The sequence below is a fragment of the Poecilia mexicana genome, unplaced genomic scaffold (genome assembly GCF_051168715.1).
Source record: "Poecilia mexicana isolate PSO_F unplaced genomic scaffold, ASM5116871v1 ptg000087l_RagTag, whole genome shotgun sequence".
NCBI lineage: Eukaryota > Metazoa > Chordata > Actinopteri > Cyprinodontiformes > Poeciliidae > Poecilia > Poecilia mexicana.
The window spans coordinates 24,599-47,303 of NW_028263431.1; the positions used below are offsets into that span (position 1 = coordinate 24,599).

Genomic DNA, 22,705 nt, shown 5'->3' on the forward strand with positions numbered 1-22,705 from the left:
AAGTGGGACTTTGTGCTCAGAATGTGGACACAGTTGTTGGCTTGATTCTAACCAGATGCTTTTATACTAGGCCTGGCTCCATAGCACCCCAAACAAAATGCTTTTGGAGACCTGGTTGTAATTTGGAAAAGTCAGGGTAAAGATGGGCAATATGAACTTCAAATTTATCACAATACTTTTGCTAATAAGAAAGTGACGACAAAATATTTTCAACCTCTTTTCTATGCTATCCCTGGTAATAAATTAACTGTATGACACTATACATATGTGTGTATATGTTTTATCATATTAAATTGGCAAACAGTCCAAAAAATCATCATCTTCCATTTCCTCTGCAAAAAAATGGTTTGAATCTTTATTAAATAAAGCATAGTGACTGTCATTCCAGCACTGTACACTTACTTTATCATTTGCCTTTCAACTAGCAAGCTGAATAATCTGGTAGCACACACAAGCTTGCTACCAGATTCTGATACATTTTATTGGTCAAAATTAATTTTATTATTGGTCAAACTGCATTGATACAAGTTGACTGGCAATCTGTTTTCTAATGTAGAAAACAGATAGTAAAATAGGACTCAGCAGTTTTAAATCTAATACAGTAGTTTGACTAACAAATATGAAGTCTAAAAAACACTTTATTCCTGAACAACTCTCTACATCAGTGCAACAGTTTGCCCTACAAAACTAAATAAAAAATGATACTTTCCACACCTAACAGACACCTTAGCTCTTCACTGATAACTCGGTGTGCTGTCTCACTTTCCAGTCCTGCATTCAATAACTTGCCAAACATGAGCCATGGCTCTCAAAAGGTTGAAAAGCACCTTTTGGCTTTTTTTTGGCAAAAAAAGCCAAAATATATATTTTTTCTCCTATCATTTTGAGCCACAAATATTTCACTAAAATATCTAGTTGAATCCTATCTCTCCCTCACTCTGACTCTCTGCATCCTGATGTTCCTGCATGGCATTCATGTATTTACAACAGATATATATATGGAGGGATTTTCTGCTATAACCCAAGAGCACACATTTTCTTTCTGAAAATAGGATTTCATGTCTTTTGTTGTCAAAACTTTTACTTACATTTTTATTTTGAATGCAGGACTTCATTGTCATATACAGAACTCTGTTACTTTGTTACTGTGTTTACAGCAAAGACTCTTACAAGTGTGAGCGCTGTGTGTCCAGTTCTGAGGGAAAACCGTTAGAGCTGCCGTCCCTTAGTGTAGGAGGACCGGAATGACTTTGTCATAGTTATGGGGAAATTTGATTAATATTTCTTTCCCCGGAGAAATATCATCCATGAGAGAGCCTGCTTTCACCAGTGTGTTCAGCGGCAAGAAGAAAAGTTGTTTGTCTGTGCCATATGCTGTACACATAGCATCCCACACACCCTTTCCCTTGCTACAGAGAGTAAAGAGACCTGGAAAGAATGGAAGTTAATGGTGTCATAGAACGAGTTACACAACCTACTGAATGGTGTACTCTCATGGTCCCCATTCTTAAAAAGTAGTCTAAAAAAGAGCCAGGTCTGCTGGAAACGCAACTCACTCTATGCCGCCATTGAACCAAAACTCTCGTACTAGCTTAAGTCGACAAAATGATTAAGTTGCTATCTTAAGTGCAGTTTACATTTCAAAGATACCACAGAACATGAACGTGTCAACAGTTTAATGGTAAAAGATTTGAAAGGGGCAGGATTATGGAATTTTCAGGAATATACTGACATTTTATAGCACAATTAAGTACCCATATTGTTGTACAAATCCTGTATATATATCAAATATGACATAAAAGAAATTTGACTTTGTAATTTAATCCCTTAATTGGGGCTCTGTCTCATAAAAACTTCTGTTCTTTCTGAAACTCCACCTTCACAATATTGGTTCTCTGTTATCCCTTTAGCAACATTTTTACCAGTGTTGCACTGAGAAATATCTCATATAACAAGCTCAGCAGAAGCGCAGTTTCATGAGGTGTGTGATAATTGCTGCTAACTAGTCTAAAGGAGCTGAGTGGAGAGCTTAAATGGGAGGGCTGCTCTGTGAGACGGGAGCTGAGAAGGTTGGAAACTAGCTCTGAAGAGGAGATGCATCTTGAAAAGAGCAGGAGCTGTAACCTTGGTGCACCTAATCGTTTTCCACAGCTGAATGGTTGCCACAGCATATTTGAGAAAGGACTTGTCAAATATGCATGAACGAATCAAAGCAACAATCCAGGTATGCTCTTGATAAGGAAATCACATTACAATATGATGTAAAGTTTAAAAAGGTACATTTTACATAATACTGCCCATTTAAACATTTCAAAAGTAAATTTGCAGCAGTGAGATCACCTCAGACAGTTCTAGAATAGCCAGAGTAACTTATTAATAGTTACTCTGAAACAAACTCTGAAAAGAAGTGGAGGAGGATGAGGAAAACGAGTCAGCTGTGAAGGTACTTGTGATCGATGACCTGATGAGACACTCTGTCTGTATATTTGTAACTGGTAGTTGGCTCACAAACAACTTTAGTAAAAGGAAAGTAACTAGTAATTGAGAAGTCCTGTTTCCTATTTCCCTAGGTAAACACGTAGGGTATGTACTGAGGAGCAGATAAGTTTACCTTGGCAGATGATGGCAACTTCTCGGGAACATCACTGTCTGCTTAAAGTGATGCACAACATTTATTTATCCTGTGGTTCAGTTTCTGTTAGTTTATTTTTCTGATCCGACGGCAAAAAAGTGATTCTGATGTTCTTCTGTTTGTGTGGGCCTTAAAAACCTCTATAAACTCATTAAAACTTCCCGTTGAACTGTTGGTTACGTATTGTAACCCCAGATTCTATGAGTATAGGCACAGCCCTTTAAGGCAATCGCTAGTGCGTTTATCCCTTGCGCGCAGCGCAGCACTGAAAAAAGCTTAGTCCACGCTCTCCTGCTGGGTGGGGCTCACCCCGGTCTGTATAAAAAGCAGTCAGACTGGACAAACGGCTCCCTAACAGCCTTTTTCTTCAGCTATTCAGGAACCAGTGAGGGCCACAGCTTAAAGGGCTGCGCCTATACTCATAGAATCTGGGATTACAATACGTAACCAATGTTCTATTTCGTACAGGCTTCGCCCTTTAAGGCTATCGCTAGTGGGTTAAAGGCGAAGCAGGATGTAGTCTATGCCTCACTGGGTCCATCCAGACCACCACCATGAAGCATCTGCTCGCATATAACAAAAACAGTCTCAGCCTAGAGTGTGTAATTACGAATGACATCTGGTCAGAAAGGTTGAGACAAACAGGCCTGCTGCTGCTCTCAAATGCTTTGTAAATAAACGTGACAAAAATAATTATTCTCTCAGGATTCTGAGGACAGAATGGGTCATAGAGAACGTGGGAACATCACACAGGTAAAACCGAATAAATGAGCACGGAGATGACCAGGAAGCTGCCGTGCAAATGTCCTCCACAGACATTCCTCCACGCAGAACTCTGACAGTCACTTTCTGCATTTTTGTTACAAATGTGGACAAACCTCCACGGATGAAATCCCTCTGGTGGAGTGAGCTCTCAGATTCTCTGGAGGATCCAATCCAGAAGAAGTACAAGCCTGTGAGATGGCCTCACACAAGCGGTGAGAAAGACGCTGGGCAGACAGGACGCCCCACTGAGTTATCTCTGTAAAGCGCGAACAGACGCTGAGAATGACGCAGTGCAGACGTGAGCGCCACATAACAAGAGAGCATGCGCACGGGGCAGAGAACATGAGAAGCAGCTTCTGTCTCAGATTTATGAGGAGGGGGATAAGAACCCTCCAGAGATATCTCCCTTGATCTGAACGAGCTTGTCATGCTTCTATGAGTAAAAGCAGGATTGGGAAGCAGCACAGCTGAGCTGACGTCGGCTTGTATTCTGAGAGGAGAGGGAGTAACAGAGAGAGTGGATAAATCGCTCACTCTCTTTGCAGACGTGAGGATCAACAGCAGAGCAGTTTTAAAAGACAGGACCTTCAGAGGAGCCTGGGCTAAAGGCTCAAATGGAGCTTCAACCAGAGCGTGCAGGACCAGTGTTAAATCCCACAGAGGAACAAGTGGACGTGACACTGGTTTGCTTCTGAGCATATCTCTCAGAAACCGCTTCATCAGCGGGTGGTTAGAGATCGTTCTGTCACCAAAACCCTCAAGGCAGGAGGAAATAGCTCCAGCATATGTTTTAATGGTGCTGAAAGCTAAGTTTCTGTCCATCAGCTGCTGAAGAAATGACAGGAATCAGCCTAAAGGACATGCAATGGGCTCCGCCCTCTCTCCCGCGCACCAGCGTTGAAAGGCTGACCACTTCGAAGCATATAACACTGTGGTAGAAGCAGCTCGTGCGCCCTGAATGGTGCGCACCACATCCTGAGGGAGACCGAGCTTTCTAGGTGCTCCCGTTCAGCTGCCAGACCCAGAGATGCTGCCCTATTTCTGGGTGGCTCCTGATCGCTCCCCTGGCCTGGAGGAGCACTTCCTCTATGGCAGGTTCCACGGTCGACACCAGCTGCTGCAGACTGGGAAACCACGCTGCATTCCAGCGATCGGGTGCTACCAGGATTACTGACAGTTGTTGATCCTGAACTCAGTCCAGGAGCTGTGGAATCAGTAGAACTGGAGGTTATGCAGGGGAACCGCCGGCGGGCTGGGACAGTGGGAGGAACCATGGCCCAACAGAACGATTGTTCCGATCCGCCAAAGCATTTCAGACTTTTTAAACTTTGGGTCTCCCCACCCGGATCCCTGCCCCATAAATCCGTATTTTCCTAATCTGTGAACGCCGAGCGTGTGAAACGAGTAACCATTCCGGACAGTAAACCTAGTGAAACGGGAGACGGAGCTCATCGTTGCGCTGCGCTGACCAAACAAACTCCACTAATGGCCTGCTGGCCTCCTACCCTAACCCCTAATCGCTCCACCCCTAATGGTGGGTCCTCTCGTGGACTCAGTGAGAACCACAGCTGGTATTGCGCGTAGCAAACAGGTCCACTGCCGCTCTGCCGAATCTGCTCCATATTTGAGCGATCAGCTCAGGATGGAGACTCCAGTCCCCATAGTGAGGGCTGCCCCTGAACATCATGTCCGCTCCTCTGTTCAGGACGCCAGGGATGTACACCACTCTGATCGAGAGCAGGTTTACATGCGCCCAGCACAGCAGCTGTCTGGCAATGTTTAACAGCTGAGCGGAGCACACGCCTCCCTGGCGATTTATATAGGCAGCTGCCACTCTGTTGTCCGTGTGGATCAGAACATGCTGACCCTTCAGCAGTGGAGCAAAGTGCTGAGTCACCTCCAGCACCTTGAGGAGCTCTAGCACAGTTATATGAAGAGTCATGTCGTCTGGCCACTGTGCTCCACCCACCTGAGACAAGACACGTTCTTCCCCATCCTGACAGGGATGGGTCTTTGAACACCAATAGGTGTGATGTGGGGTATGCTCAGTGGCGCAAAAAGTGGGTATGGAGCGCATGCAACGCATAGGGGCGCTGCACCAGAGGGGGCGACAAAACTCCGTCTGGAGGGGGAGGCACCCCAATGATGCCTTCGCATACACTTCACCGCGCCCTTACGCTCCTTCACCTCGCGCACATGTAAATGTAAATGTAGCAAGTTTTACCTTTCACGTGTCTTCGTCTCGAGGTGGGGGTAAACATACGGTCGCTCATACGGATAGAGCGACCGTATGTTTTCTACGCTCCTTCACCCTTACGTACCTTCCTTTTGGGGGGGGCTGGAGGGGGCGCCGATTTAAGTTTTCGCATCCACCTGAATAATATGTAGTTGCACCCATGGGTATGCTGAATGGTGGGGCTTCCCCAGTGGGTCAGATCAGCTCCCACTGAAGGAGGAACAGAGATCATGCGCCTCCTCTTGCACACAGGATCCAGGATCTATGTGCAGGCGAGCGAACCATCTCTGAAGCCGTCTCATGTGTTACAAACCCAGCAGAATCTCAACGTGAGACGCTGACATCATCCCCAGCAGCCGCATGACTGACAGAGCTGCCACTACGCTGCGAGGCCTGACACGGCGGAGCTGCGCTGACAGAGCCTCGATTCTCGGCTGTGCTCATCGGGCTCATTGTAACCGAGTTCAGCTCCACTCCCAGATAAACCATCATCAGAGATGGAAAAACCAAACTCTTTTCCCAGTTGATGGAAAATCCCAGGCTCAGCAGATGTGTTGCCAGCTTCTGGGTCTGAATGGCGGCTTCCTCTCTAGTCTGAGCCAGTAAAAGCAGGTTGTCCAGATAGAAGAGGACTCTCATCCCTGCCATGTGCAGTGGCTGCAGCGCTGCTTCCACACATTTGGAAAACGTGCGTGGGGCAAGAGAATAACCGAATGGCAGACAGTTGTACTGATACTGGGTCCCCTGGAAGGAGAAATGCAGATACTTCTGGTGTGTCAGGATGATGGGGAGGTGGAAGTATGTGTCTTTAAAATCTATGGAGGTGAACCAGTCATCCTGGTGAATGTTTTCCAACACTTGTCTGGTGTCAGCATGTGGAATGACCTCTCCACGATCGAGCTGTTGAACAGGGACAGATCAAGAATTTTCAACAAGAGGTCTCACTCCTGTTTTTGGGAACCAGAAAATAGCGGGAATAAAACTCTGCATTTTCTTCTCCCTGGGGAACCGTGGAAATTACACCTTTCGCCACCAGTTCCTGCAGCTCTGACCTGAGAGGGGCGTTCTGCTTTGGAGATGGTAGAAACGTCTCTACGATCCCCTTGAAAGGCGGAGGCCTGCCTCCAAACTGCAGCATGTAACCCCTTCTGATTAGCTGATCCATCCACCTGTCCCAAGGAGCATGCGCATCGCCACTCTGAATAATGTTCTGAAAGCGGGCGTGGATTCATGTGAGGTGCTGTGGTTCACATGAACTCCAGCCAAGTCAGACCCCTACCGCCGTCCTCTACCTCGGAGATTCTCTGGGGAGGACCTCGGCCAGAAAGTGCTGGTTGTTAACCTCCATGCCACATGACACGACCGCGTCCATGTCAGGCCGAGGGAGAACCCGCACTCTTCCTGAAGGGGGGGTCAGGGTACTTAAGGCACCGTTTTGGCGCAGACCGCTGCTGGACAGATGACAAACAGTCGCCACTCAGCAGGTAAGATGAGTGCGAAGCTGCAGCCGGAATCACACTAGGCTTTGACTGCTCACAGAACGCGCTCTTGGATTCAGACTGTTCAGAAGAGGCAGACTTCTGTCTAGAGGCTGCCAGCTCTCTGTGTGTGGGGAATGTGTGCGAGGAAGCTGCTGTGAGATCAGCTGATCTGACAGAGCTGGAACCTGCAGGGATTTTGCTCTCAGAGATGTTTGTGTTTTATTTCAAAACATTATCACACACATTCCCCCCAGCTAATCATTTCCTAGCTTGGCTTCTCCTGGTCCCTGCAGCTGGCTGGTCCCTGATGGTTCAGGCTGACGTCCTCTGGGGAGACACTGGGTCGTTGGCTGTCGCACCGGGAAGAACTGCAGAGAAGTGGAGGAGGGTGGTGGAGCAGAACGGGAAGGCTGCAGCCTCTGGTGTTGACAGTGGCCAATGTCGGTCCCTCCAGCGGCCGGAGGTGCGGGAGACAGTTTGCGGCCCTACCAGGCGGAGGACGGACTCTGAAACCTCCTGGGTCTTTTTAGACTCCGATAGGATACTGAAAATTGGCATCAAACTGTGCATCAGGGGTGATGGGGCCATGCAGCAGGTCCTTCTGAAGCTTCTCAGACATAGACAGCGAGAGGCAGAGCCAGGTGGTCCTCTGGATCAGAGTAGCTCAGTGAGCTATCTGTGAGGAACAAACTGCTGAGGTGGCATCAACCGCCTTGCAGAGAGAGCCCTTCAGCTCCTCTGGCAGCGCAGCTTCCTCCACCTTCTTGGAGATGCCATATGCCAACAAAGCGGCATTATTGGTGGCAGCCGTTATCTGATAGGTGCACTGGTGGGCCACTCAGAAAACCTGATTGTGCTTAGAAGGAGGCACAGACCGCTGGGCTAATCCTGACATCCTGGCCCCAAACACGTCAGCGGCCCAGATCTAGAGTAGGAACAGAGGAAAAACTCCACTCCGTAAACCCCTCCACCCTGTTGATAGGCGCCCTCAGCTTCGCAGGCTCAGCCGCTACAAAACTGAGGACAGATGGGGTCTGGATGGCAATTCGGGGCGGAGCCAACTCTCGTGGCAGCTCAATCGAATGTGGCGGGGGAGTGTGGGGCAAGGAAGTCCCTTAGCGCTAGCCGCCTCCTTGATCAAGCTAGGTAGTTCGAGGAGGAGCGAGCCCACAGCTAGGAGGGGTGTTGAGTCAGTCATACGGAGCTCAGGGTTGACTGAACATCTGCTCAGCCGCCTACCCAAACCACTGCTGCTCCTACTGTCGTCCTCTCTGCCAGCGGAATCATCCGACTCTCGCTCAGTGTAGCTAGCATCCCCCTCGGTGCAGCTAGCATCTCCCCACAAGCAGCAACCGGACTCGGTGGGCCCGGCGCCCCGCCTAGCATAGCCTTGAAAAGGTCTAAGCCTTCGCCTCCTCTCTTCCAGCGGGAGAAGAGCACAGGAGCAGCAAGAGGGCTGAGGCGTCAGGGTGACGTCGGCGTGCTGGGGGCCCAGGCATCCTTCGCAGAGCCGGAACTCGTCAAGGACATGATGTACCCCGTCTGACAAGACAGGCACAAACGGACATTCACTCTTACACAGTGCTATCTTAAAGCTTTAGAAAAAGAGGGAGCCTTTTGTCCGGTCTGACCGTTATGTATACAGACCAGGGTGGGGCCCACCCAGTAGGTGGCCGTGGACTAAGATTTTTTTCAGTACTGTGCTGCATGCAAGGGATAAACCCACTAGCGATAGCCTTAAAGGGCCGAAGCCTATACGAAATAGAACCAGCAGTATAAACTCAACGCTAATGTTCTTTTAACTACTCGATAAATATGCAGTTTTCCATTTGCACTGAAAACAAACCACTTAGCTTATCTGTCCACTATGACAGACAGTAATGGGATAGATGAGTCCAAACAGAAGCAGGAAATACTGAATATCATAAAACGGTAATGCTGCAGGAATGTGAGTTTAGCCACCATCATAACAAACTGTCCTGTAATAACTTCTAAGAAATATTATTAATAGTCTCTTAAGTAAAGTATTGCCATCAACTTCATTGCAATTCTTAATTAAAACCTGTTCAGTTGTTTTTTTTTCAGCTTTACAGTCATGTGTTAATTATGAAAAGTGTTCATATGCTGCCTTCTGGAGGCAGAACATAGAAGTACTTCATGGAATAAAAAAGCTCCATTGAGCCCTGAGAACTGCAGTGGTCGGTTCCAACCAGAAGATGACGACAAACACAAACAATCTTCCCATTCCTCCACTATTGGCCCTCTGCTCCCAAAAAGGAAAAGAGAAGAATGATGTAAATAAATGTTTCGCATGTAAACATTTGACAATAAACATTTCTATGAAGTCTTAATGCTGTTGACAGATCATTAGCTTTTCAGCTAAACAAAAAAGTGGGTGAAACCAAAGATTGACCCTGAGTTAAAGTGTGGCTCCTGGTCTGAGAGTTTGTTCTGCCTCATTACTCTCAGCCAGGAAGGTCAGCTGAAAGAGGAAACTCTGAGTGTCAAATCCCATATCCCGAGTATGAGAGTGTAAACAGAAACTGAGCTCACAGGGTCCTTTGTGTTCTGTTTGACAAATGCTGTTTCACTTAGACCTAGATCAGCACTTTTCTTCTGTAGTGGGAATTTACCACCCACAAAGATGGCTCGAAGGGGCAAGCACGGCTGAAGTTATTGGAATTCAAATCAGAATTTATTTGAATTCCAATCAATTCTGTTTCCCACTTTTACAATCTAATGCATCCTGCTTTGTAATTTTTGAAAACTAGAAATACAACGAAAGAAATACATGCAAGCAGATTTTTCTTACCTTTTTGATCAAAACTTGTTAATTTGTCTTGAGAAAAACAGTTTTTAGTTCCATAAATGCACTAATGTCTAGATGGTTAAACCTCTAAAAGCATGAAATGACATATTGGAAGTGACAGTATGATTGGGCGCCGATTGATGTTTTCAGATCCACCTGAATAATGTGTAGTTCCGCCACTGATGCAGCCAAACAAGAATGACACGACAAGGACCCGACAAAGACACAGAAACACAGGTGACATTAAATACTCAGAGGGTAATCGGGGAACGAGACACACCTGGGAACAATCAAAGGGAAGACAGGACAACAAAAGAGACAGAAACCTCAAATAAACACAGAAAAACTCAAATCGCCACAAATTTATTTTTGTCTAATAAAAAAAGGTTAAAATCTCCTTGACTCAATTCTACAGAAAGTTGTCCTGAACTAAAAAACTAAAATATCCAAAATTACATTATCACTCACATTGTACTTAAAATACAGCTAGAACTTAAATTATTTTAAAGGTATGTTTTAACATGTTATTTTAGTTTTTCAAAGCTCCTGTACACTGAAAAAAATATAGTTTATCCAACTTAATAAATAAGAGGGAGAACATGTGTAGCAGAGGTCATCAGGCTGGAATCAAACTTACAATGGCCCCATTGAGGCCTAAGGTGTCCTTATGTGGGTTGTCCTTAATGGCTGTGCCACCACAACAAACAGGATCTGTCCCTGGTGAAGCTTGCGTCATGACATCGGATACGAACACGGCATTGAAAGTAATTGTTTCAAATACACTTTTTAGAGGGTTCTCTAATGAGTGTATTTTAAAGTACATTTCTAGAGTGCACTCTCAATGCTGTGTTTGTATACGACGTCTGATATCATGATGCAGGATTCACCAGGGAAAGATCCTGTACGTGGTGTGGGGGGTGCAGGGGTAAAGCACAACTCACGTAAAGAGACCCTAGTCCTCAACGTGGCTGTTGTAAGTTTAATTCCAGCCTGAAGACCTTAGCTGCATGTCTTCCCTTTCTGTCATTACTCACTTTCCTGAATAACTACTCTCAATTGAAGGCTGCCTGAGCATAAAAACCTGGCAAAAATTAGATTTTTTGTTAGTCTCCTTTATTTGGAGTAAACTAAATGATTTGAGTAAGACTGACTTACATTTGTCATTTTAAACACTCTTCATTAATTCAATTGAAAAAACGTAATAAATTGAGTTTGGTGAACTTAGTAAATTTAGTTGTATGGACAGATTGAGTTGGATAGACATAACTTGAGTTGGTTAAACTTAATAAATTATGTTGTATAAATTTAATTGAATTACTTGTTGTGAATTGAAGCACTTCAATTAATTTGTTTCAACTGATTTCTTTTTACAGTGAATCTGATCTATCAAAATAAACTAAGGAACACAGTAATAATGGTGCTAAAATAAAATAATCAAAACACCAAACAACTCTAAACAAGTTGCTTAGAGTTGTTTAGAGAGCCCTGACTGTAAACTTCAGCAAATAATTTAAGTGTTAAAAAAAATTGAATACTTTAATTAGGATGAAACAACTGAAATGCAAAAAAATGAAATTTATTTTAAGAGTATTTTTTGTGTTTGCCTGTTTCCATATTTTATTGTTGGAGTTTCAGTATTGTGAATAATGTCTTCCAATAACATAAATACCTAAGAATATTTTAAAAATTTGTCAACTTTGAACATTTTTAAACTCAAAAACATAGTGGGCCGTTGGCTGACTGTCCTAGCGCCCCGAACTCCAGGCTTAGCAAGTTTTCTGGGCAAGACGTGGTTTATCTAATCTGTGTTTTCAGAAAATGCCATATATTTGATCTGGGTAAGACAGAAATACAAAGTCCCCATCCAACCCTCCTGTTTTGGTTTAATGTAGGCTGTCCTGTCAGCGGTTATATCACTGTGCCTCTGGAGACAAATTTCAACAAGACCTGCATGGAAACACTATGTAAACCGCTGGAGTGTGTTTGTTTTTGTATGTGGATGTTGTAGTGCCATGTGCCTGGCTGTGAATGTAGGACTGACGTGCCCTAAGGGCCCAGAGCCAATGTCCAGGCACCAAGCCTGGACAGCCGGAACGCTGAGCAGATTTAGTGAGCCTACCACAACTGGCAGCAGTTCAATGTTTCACACAAACAGCAGCACAAATCAGGTTCAGGCACGAGAGGTTTTCACAAACAGCCACACCAAAATGATGAAGGGGAAGAATGAAGAGGAGCAGAAAATTCTTCAGCTCAACACTGAATCACTTTGGGAGACAACAATTGGGAAAGTAAAAACCAAAAAGAGATTAACTTGACTATTTTCTTATTCTATATGAGAAGCATCAATCTCTTTTACCATAAAGCTTGTGCCGAATCTCTAAATGGAAACTATAATCGACTGTGTTCTGTCTTGTATTGTGTCCAGACAATATAGCATTTTGAAGCACCTGTCTGGACCACGTGGAACCCACTGGCTAGGCCATTCTGTCTGGACTTTCCATTTTTAGCGCATACACCACAAATTGCTGCATCATGTCCCTCGCTCTGCACATTTTTTTAGACTTTTTAAAGTGACAGAAGAAAAAAGATGTTACACTTGTGATAACAGAAATGTAAAAGAGCTCAATAACCACAACCACAACAGAGGGCTAACCTTTTGGTGTAGTTGTTGTACAAAGATGCATTTATGAAGTTTCCCCTTCTATTTTTCACATTATTTTGGATTTCTTTGCTTCTAGTTTAGAAAATCTGTTTCTACTGATTTAGATTACTAGACTTGGTGAGAAATAAGCATAAAGCTTATGTACGCTTATCTTCATGCTTGATTCAATGAGAATGGCTCCGAGTAATAATTTTATGGGGAATGAGAGCATTTTCTCTTTTATAACTGTGTACAAAAGATAGACAGCCTTTTATAAGGTGATGAACACTACATGCATCTTCGAAACTTTTTGTTGAAAAGGCAATGAAATGACAACTTTAAATTCCTTCTAAACAATACGAGAATGTAGGAAAACAGCACAAGATAAAAATCTGCCTTACTTATTTTAAAAAGATCTCTATGATACAGTATGGAAAGTCGTCTCTTTCTCAAGGTGGAACAGTTTAGACATAAGACGTCTATAAGTATCTGAAGGTGGTTCTTCATTAGCAGGTCTCAGTCAATGTCTGGTTCTGTTTGTTAAAAAAATAAATTTAAAATAAGCTAGTTGTAAAAACCTAACCATATGTTCAATATTAGATAAAATGAATAGTGTTTTAAATAAGAAAATTCACTCCAAATTATATCCATGGTTCAATTAGCGTTATCTCTTTAGTATAGTTCTATTGAAACATATTACACTAAGTTGAATTAAAATAACTTAGCTTGTAGTTCTCTATAATTTAAAACACAGCTAGTTTCTCTGTGGACTGAGCAGGCATTCACAGGGGGTCGTGGCTCTGTGTGAGTTTAACCTTTTGACCACTGATAAGATTTAACAGCTGGTGTAAAACAATCTGGTCCTGTCAACAGAGTAGAGCTTCCTCTGGGACAGGGCCATAAAAACATCTGTCTTCATTCAAAAGAAAATAACACTTCTTTGATCTTAAAAACAGGTTTTTACTGGAACATAGTCAGATTTAAAGAACTTAGCGAAGGACAGTCCCCTAATTTGAATACAGCAGAGAAGGGAAACACGCCCTCCCTTTAAAAGTATAGGACCCAGAACCTTAACTTCAGATAGCTCCAGGTTTACCCAGGATGCTGTCTCTGGGGAACGGTGTGTCGGTGAAATGGTTCCCCGTAAGTTTGTCTTGGTGTGTGAATGTCTGTGGAGTGAAGTAAATATTGAATTGGATGCTGGTCTGTGGTTTTATTGAGTTTTGTCAGTTTCATTTGTTGCTCGTCTAATAAATGTTGTTATGTTTGGACTTGGGAAAATGTTTGTTTTCCCAAGTCTTTATGGTTCAGCTGCCCGCATCAAGGAATCAGGGCAGAAGAGAGACTAAAAAGAGTCAAAAGATTTTAATTCTTCTTCTTCTGATTAAAATTAACATGTTCCATCCCAGTGGTGAATGTCTCCATTTCGTTCTGTCCCTAACTATTGTGGGTGTGAATATAGGAGCATGGGCAGTCCATGAACCTGCAGCAGCAGTGGATAACTCTCTGCTGATGTTTGTAGTAACACTCAAACGAAGAGTCTCGAAGTTGTGGTTTTGATACAAAAACCACAACTTCGGTTGTGAGGGCTGCGGGGGTTCTTGAACAGTCAGATAAAGCTTCTGCATGTTGGTGTTCCCGCTAAATCCTGAAAATACCCAATTTGGGTTGTCTTGGCCCTTTTATCGCAGCCTGTGGGGTTTACCCTGACTGGGAACGAGAATACAACCTGTTGAATGTGACAGGTAGCCAATCAGAAAGCGCCGTGATGTAAGAACAGAGGGGAATCCCAAACAGCTGACATATCGCGCAACTGTGAGTCCGGTGGATATCGGAGATGATATGTGGAAATGTTTATTATTATTTGTAAAGGTCATTATTATATATGTTTATGTTTATTCAGTTAAAAATGTTAACTATGAAAAAACATAGTCACCTCCAAATCATAGTGCAGCAAATAGAGCGGCTGCTCCCGTCGTCTTTTATCCACCGCCTTTTCTTTTTGTTACGTCTTTTATCTCTTAAAATGAGTCCACAAACTGTCACTATTGTTTCTACATCGTCATCCGTGTTTGGTTATTCTAAATTCCTGTATGCTATGTTGGAGGTTTTGTGGATTTTCTTCTGGAATCACGATGTTTGTGACTAGAATCGGTTCGTGTTGCTCCTGCCTTGTGGCTGAACACGAACCGATCGAACCTGTTGTACTTTTATCAGCTCTGTGGTCACAGAGGTTTGGAGAATCGGCTGACAGTTCTTAAATCTTTCCGTCTAAACCAGACTTAAGACTCACAAGCTCTACTCATCTCCTCTCGACCACTGCCCAAATGCTCTCTGACTCTGGTCGCTATGGTAACGTTTACATATTCCTTCAAAATAAGATACAAATGCGCCACAAAAACGAGCATTTTACTTTCGTGAAAATTTTAACTCACGATAATGACTAACGGAGCCCTGAAGTTGTTTCTCTGCAACGAGACGGTCCCATCTGGGAGTGATGGAGACAATGAGACCCAAAGTGTTGTTTATATCCACAGCCTGCTTGGTCTCTATGTGGTGAAGCAGTTTCAAGCTTCATTGCCTCATTAGCAGCCGGTCGCCTCATGTTACACAGAGCAGACTTGTAATGTTTGACTCACCTACCGGTCTGGGATAAATCCATCCACCTGTCTCTTCTCTGGGCCTTTTCCCCTTTGCAAAGAAACTTTCCAAAGACACCTGATCGGTTTCTTACTCATTTTGCTGCTTGTGGGCTCAGTGTTGGCGCGCAAGTAACTGAGAGAATCCGGTTAAAGGATTTTCAAAATAAAAGATCCTCCAGACTCAAATAATACATAAGACGGAAATATTTAATTATTTCTTGCGCGGCCCGGTACCAATTGGTTCACGGACCGCGGGTTGGGAACCACTGCTGTAAAGATTTCATGGACCTGATTAGCTACAATATGGCCTCCTTCAGAATAACATCATATAAATTAAGGTAGTTTGGCATTTTGTCAACTCCGTCAGAGTTTTTGTGACTCTTTCAGTGAAATTGTTGACAAATCTCACTTAAATGTGCAGTTAATTTTAATGTATTTTACATAAATTGCACTATTTCACATGTATCAAGTTTTTCTTTTTACTCACTAGTTTGTCACCACCTTCAGTTTTGTGTCAACTCCGTCAGATGGACTTTTTGTTTTTTGTTTTAAAATATTTTTTTTGTTTGTTTCTTGAGAAGCATTTGTCTGTAAAACTGAGTAAAAATATAACTAATAGGGTCATTAAAAAATAATTTTAGATTTATTTTTGTCAGATGGTGATGACAAAGTTCTGGGTCAAGTCCATTAAAAATTTAATAAAAGAAAAAAATCTTTACATTTCCAAAACATTATTTATTATATTCGGTTGAGAAATAATTAAAAAAAATTTGGGAAAATTTAAACCCATTTTGTCCCTATTTTCAAGAATGACTGAGCTCTAACAGAATAATGACCAGAGCTGAACTGTTTCTCTTTTCTTCATCGCTCCCTGTTCTTCTGAGAATCACGGTTATTCCGCTCAAAAATCACTTAATGTCCGTGTGTCTGAAACTGCTCATAATTATTAAAGTCATAATTATGATCCTCCAAACTGTGCAGTTCTCTGACAGCAGATGGCATGTCCACCGGTCCACTCCCAAAATAAGAAAAATGTTGTTTGCAGTTTGCAGTGACGCAAGTCACAGGCAAATCAACAAATGTGGTCAGGTGTCAATCAAATTGCTTCCACGCAGCTCACTCCTTGGCGAGGCTAGAACTTTATTTCCTAACTCATCTACAGAAGACATGGATGCCGCAGATATATGTGGCATTGCCATTTCTTCCTTCTAGATTTTTTTTTCTCATAATTTAACCAAAATTATTTATTCTTTTCATCAAGTGACCGTAATTCTCAACCGCAAGAGATAACACTGAAAAAACAATTATCTTAAATACTTTTGGACGAAAATTGGGTTAAAATCTTCACTCTAGCTGAGATTCTGAAAGTGTCACCAGTTGATTTGGATCTGCTTCTCAAAGCACCAGATGTTGGTTAATTAAGAATCAAAAACACGTACAAATATTGGATTTCTGTCTGCGGAGAAGGTCTAGTGGGTGGGGCTCAATAAACGCTGGTATTTAGCGTTTTCAATTATTTTACCTTTTGGATCAGTTTATTTTATGCTCTCCAAAAAATTATATTCACTTGCTGCCAACGTTTTTGAGATAAGGTTGTTTAACTTGTTTGCCAGGAAAACTTTAATTGTAAGAATATTATCAAATTACCAAGTTGCACAACCGCAGCCTAGAGAGGTCTTAAGGTCCTAGAGTTGTTCCTAAGGTGCAAATGAAATTATGTGGCTTCCAATAGATGAACAAGGAATTTGTTTGCATGATATCAGAACTGTTTACACTTATTGATAAATTTGCAGAACATGTCAGTCAACATAAGACTCAGAGGAAAGATGTGAAATACCATATTTTCCGCACTATAAGCCGCACCTAAAAACCTTCAATTTCCTCAAAAGCCAACAGTGCGCCTTATAATCCGGTGTGCCTTATATATGGACCAATATTGAGCCACAACAGGTCTAGCAACTACGGTAAGCAGCCGCCAACTTTATTTTCGCCCGTAGAAGAAGAAGCGCGCAGTGCATGCTGGGATAGTTGTCAGAACGCTGGTTTGTTAATAAAGTTTGACTGACCTGTCTACCTACTGACCGTCTAGAATCAGGTCGTCTGCAGGTCATTTAGCACCACGTTCTCCACGAACATGCTGTGCGCGAACGGAGAAGGGTGACCATCGTCTGGCTACATCCCGGCCCAGTCACGAAAGGCTCTCCTTGCTGATTGGACTGTTTTGTTGACATTCATTTTAGTGCAGCTCCATCTAGTGGATGCATAACGTAACTCCAGCCTCTACTGTAGCGTCTATTCTATGCGCCTTATATATGAAAAAAGTTTTAAAATAGGCCATTCATTGAATGTGCGCCTTATAATCCGATGCGCCTTATAGAGCAGAAAACACTGTAATCATCATTAACTCTAACAAACTTGGGTGATAGTACAAATTCTGACTGTTAAACTACAGGAATCTTAATTTATCCATTTTAAAAGCCTGTCAACACGTTTCAGTCTGCTAACGTAACAGTCATTACAACAGGGTACCTATTCCCTTTTTTCTTTGTTGTACTTATGTACAAAGTAAGAATTCGTCTTCCATGTTGTAGAGAGGAGAAACATCGGTGATGATGAGGTACAGAGCGGTAAACTTTTGTTACTTTTCTCATATATGAGAATATAATGTTCAGTACCATGGAGATCTGGCTTTGCATGGGCGAAGTGAAATAAAGAGAAAGTGTGGAATCCCTCAACCGTGCGTCCTGCTGTTTCGGGGTAGAGTGGCTAACTACCACTGCTAACTCCTTCTCCAACGTCTCACTGCACCATCACAACGTTCAAATAACACCAAATACAGGTGGATCATAAATTAATCTGTGATCCACCTGCACAGTCTCTTCTTGAAATGTAATATATTTTGGTGACCTTTAAATCACATTCAATATATTCTTGAATGTTCCTTCACATACAAGGAACTCGTATGTTTTGAAGAGATCTTAAAGAAAGTAGAGACATTTTCAAATCTGTTCATTTACATTTGTCATATTGACCAGGAAACAACACAGCCACGTAATTTTTTTTCAAACATCTGCGTTAAGGACCCCATCTGGCTGTCGCTGGATAATCTAGGTCTTAATGTGACTCCCCTGGTCAACAGCCTGCAAACTGTTTTCCAGTAGAGAACACACTGACAAATACTGCACTCATAATCTGTTGGTATCTGACAGCAATGTAGGAATGTTTATTATTATAATTTTGGCTTCTTCATTTGGATATCACCACCAACTGCAACATTGGCTGCTAACTATATGTCATTTACTTGACATTTTATTACGCTACAGCTTATTGACTTTATATATTATTCCTCTCTTTTTGGACATGTAAACACCACAAGCACAACCATAAGGTGTGTGATTTCAACGTTATTAAATGTTAATGAGACCAACCAAATTTTTTTGACGACATGTATTGTGAGTACAGTGTTGCTAAAAAAAAAATTCAGAAACAGTGTGATTGCATTACAGGATCCCACTAGGCTTCTAGTATTTTCAAGCAACTCATTCTACAGGTACTTCGGAGCCAATTCTAATATTTTTCTGATCAGTGCTGGTTACAAAAAGCAGAAACTGCCCACTCCACATTACGCTTTTAATTTTTTGATGTTTATGATTTGTTGTTAATAATATCTTAACATGGAGAATAAAAGTCTCCAACATCGTAAAGTGACACTACAGTGCTGGAAGAAAATGGCAACATCCAGAACAATGGCAGCTGAAAGAAAAAAAAAAACAGACAGTGGTTTTTGGATAACTATGCACAGATCACTGTGGGGGACAGTGACGCCAGTTGCACAGTCACTCTCCCCTCAGAGAAAACGTGCGGGACAGTGTAATCTGTCATTATACTAAACCAGAGTTATATTTAGTCAGAGCTATCTTAAGAAAACTGTGTGGATTTATACTTCAAGGCCTGAACTCAGAATGATCATCTTCAAATACCTTAATGAGTGCAGAAGCACTGTAAATAAACTGAAAATGTGCTGATTCCTAAATATGCCTTCATGTTTTAGACAAAAATACACAAGCTAAATTGAACTTAAATATACTGAACATAATCACAATTGCAGCTTTCTGCTGACTCTGTGAACAATGTCAAAACAGCACAGAGAGCAAAATGTGTAAAACCTCAGAACAAGTCCCTTCGAGTTGGTTTTTATCACATGGGTTTGAAGCCACTGTAAGGACGTGCAAGTGCAAATTCCATGACAATCAGATTTCTACTTTCAATTTTGATGTTAGATATATTCAAATTCCTTAAGTATTATACAATCTGACCTAAACAGATATAGACATCTGTTATCTAATCTTTGGTGCTCCAGTGGCAGGTGCTCACTGTTTAGACTTTTTAATTTTCACTCTGTCTTTTTTCCGACGCAATGTTAACCAGTCGTAAACTGCCTCCAGTTTTGATGCTCATATTCAAATTGTTTTTTCATGGAGTTTATTGCAGCAGAAGAGGGTCATAGTATGAACCCAGACTGACAACCAGATTATTCAGAAAAGTTTCTTAAAGGGATCCCAATTAGTTGTTAGCAATAGACTGTGAGAAATATTTATTTTAGATGTAAAAACAATACAGTAAAATACTGTAGGCTGTTTGTTTTTAATAACTTTAAATAAAATATTGGTACATGGATGTCGCCATGTTTATGCTGCAATCAATTTTGCATAAATGAACAACCCAAGCCTGCATGGAGCCCTAAGCGAAATCTGGTTTTGGGACCCTCTATTTCTGCTAATAATGTGGATTGCTGCAATCAACATTCAGAGGATTAGGTCATTCACAAATATGTTAAAAAGTTATTGCATTTCTGACAGTGTTGTTCACATTATTTCCTATATGCATGTATGTATAGGACATCAATTTATCTGTGCTGATTTTCAGAATTTTCGGAGATCGGCGATCGATCGATACTTGCATATGAAGCCGATCTTATCATCCAATCTTATCTACCTCAGGAAACATCAGCCACTGTCCTCTTCTCCTCTTCCGTAGGGGGAGGTTTGGCTGACAGACCGGCTCACCAGGTTATGTCTACACGATTGCAGTTAATAATCACCCCACTGTTGCCTCAGCTACTTTCTTGCTATATTTAGCAACAGATCTGAAGAAAAAATGCTATCAACCAAAATCAAAATCGGCAGTTAAGACTTTTTAAACATACGTAATCTGTGATCGGCCAGAAAACTTCAATCGGTGCAGCCCTACTTAAGATGGAATACATACACACATATTCATGATATACTTTGATTAAAAGGTGTAATTCCAATAGCTAAAAATTAAGTTAGCTATTGGAATTTCTGTGCTTTCAAATAATTCCAGTGTTCCTGGAGAAGTCTCACATAACTTACAAGTTGATGTAAAAATAATGTTTGATATAGCCACATAAATTATCGCACTCAGCAGCAAACAACATATTGCTAAATACAGCTCAGAGTAGCTCACTGATATGTCGATGTAGCAGCTATGTAGGCTGATGTTAAAACATTTTGCTAGACAATGTCAGACATTGAGAAGCTTTAATTATTATCAAACGCACAGTTTTGAAGCAAAAAAAAAAAAAATCAGAAACATATAGGGCCAACCAAGAGAATCAACTAATTCAAAGTTAAATCTCAGTTTCACACACATACAAAGACGGTAGCATTGATATTTGGCTGCTGAATTGGACTGTTCAATGTTGGTATTAAGTTAATTTTCTATTAGCAGTTCTGCAAATCTTTTTAATAAACATTACATTACGAAGAGACATGAAAACATACTTTATCTTGATTTTTTTTTTGTATTATTCATCTATGGGTGCGTTCACACTGCAGCCTTAAGTGACTCAATTCCGATTTTTTTGATGTAATGCGACCTGTATCTGATCTTTTCATGGCAGTGTGAACAGCACAGGTCGGATTCTTTTTCGAATGTGACCCATATCCGATACGTGTCCGATTCAAATGCGACCTAACGTTCAGGTCGCCTTCATCCGAACTGAACGTCACTGTTTCTCAACAAATCTCACTATTCTGCGTCCTGATAAGCGCAAGTGGGAAGAAAAACAACAACTATGACGGACTATATGAGGATTAAGTTTAAGTTGTTAATATGCTGCTCCAGCTTGACAACAACTTCAAATATGTAAGCTAAGCTCCACCGTTAGCCTCCATATTTACTTCCGCAAACACTGAGCACTTCTTCTTTTTATGGCGGTTGGCAGAACACTGAGAACGCTGACGCTATTGCGCCCTCTACTGCGCATGCAGGACAGTTTCAGGTCGTTTGCCCGTTCACACTGCAGAACGCATACAGGTCGCATTTACTGGCAGTGTGAACGGCCCGGCCAAAAAATCGGAATTGCCAAAAAATCGGAATTGAGTCACTTCAGGCTGCAGTGTGAACGCACCCTTTCTTTTCTCTGTCTCTGAAAGATAAGTTGTGACATTGTTTTCCTTACTCATCTTCCACTGGTGCTTTGGTGGTTTGGATACACAGTGCACATTGCACAGCGGCTCATATCCCAGAGAAGCAATTTATTTTTTCTTTTGCCCACATACACAATGATTTCTTCATGATCAAATATATATTATTGTAAAAAAAAAAAAAAAAAACGTCTCTCCCATCTCTTCCTTCCTCCTAGAACCAGCTCTGACCGCTCTCCGAGATTCAGATCCACCTGGACTATCTGACCCTCGCTGTTTTGCTAGGCCTAGCCCCAGGATTCCTCCACAACCACCACCCTGCTACTGCCTGTCCACCCTCAGTTGCCTGCTGGAACTCCTCCTCCTGGAAACCCCTCACTGCCCCAACTGCTGTACCCTCCTCTGCTCATCTGCACCCTCAGACCAGGTTACACCATCATTCCCGTCATTATTCCTCTGTCTAACCGCTCACCCATTTCTCAGTTCCTCCTCTGACCCGGTTCCTCCCTGCTGCCGCTGATCTACACCTCTCCATCCTCCCTCCATTTATTGTTCAATAAATCTGTTAATCTGCATTTGGTGTCCATAGTTGCTTGCCTTAGAGTCCTGGTACCTCACATTATGACAGTTTGCTGCAGAAGCTGGTGTTTGTGCAGCTGATCAACACATACCTCTGGAAGGTCTGTGTGATCCAACTGACGTACTGTGTCAGATCTGGTCTTTCATAGCACCTGTTTAGGGACTGGTCTTCAGTGCAGTGTTGAGTCCATGGTTTCATATTTGGTACGGGTGACAATAGCTTTGTTACATTTAAAAGAGGTTCCAGCGTTACTTAACTCTGATGTTTCTCTCAGCGTCTTTCACTTTCTAGCTGGCATGCTGAGTTAAGGCACTTTGGGGATAAAAACTTTAGGCACGGCATTTGTTTTTAGCTTGCAGAGTTATGACAACTTGACATTAACCAAGAAATCATTACTGATATAAATTTGTTATAAAAGTATTACTGATTGCACTTTAAAAATGAGGTATCTTTATGTTATTAAAGGTAAA

The 22,705-nt window shown here is 42.2% G+C and overlaps 1 pseudogene; it reads right to left on the reverse strand.

The window, feature by feature from the left end:
• Positions 1 to 2,908: 2,908 nt before the first annotated feature.
• Positions 2,909 to 4,096, reverse strand: LOC148152362 (uncharacterized; annotated as a pseudogene).
• Positions 4,097 to 22,705: the final 18,609 nt, after the last annotated feature.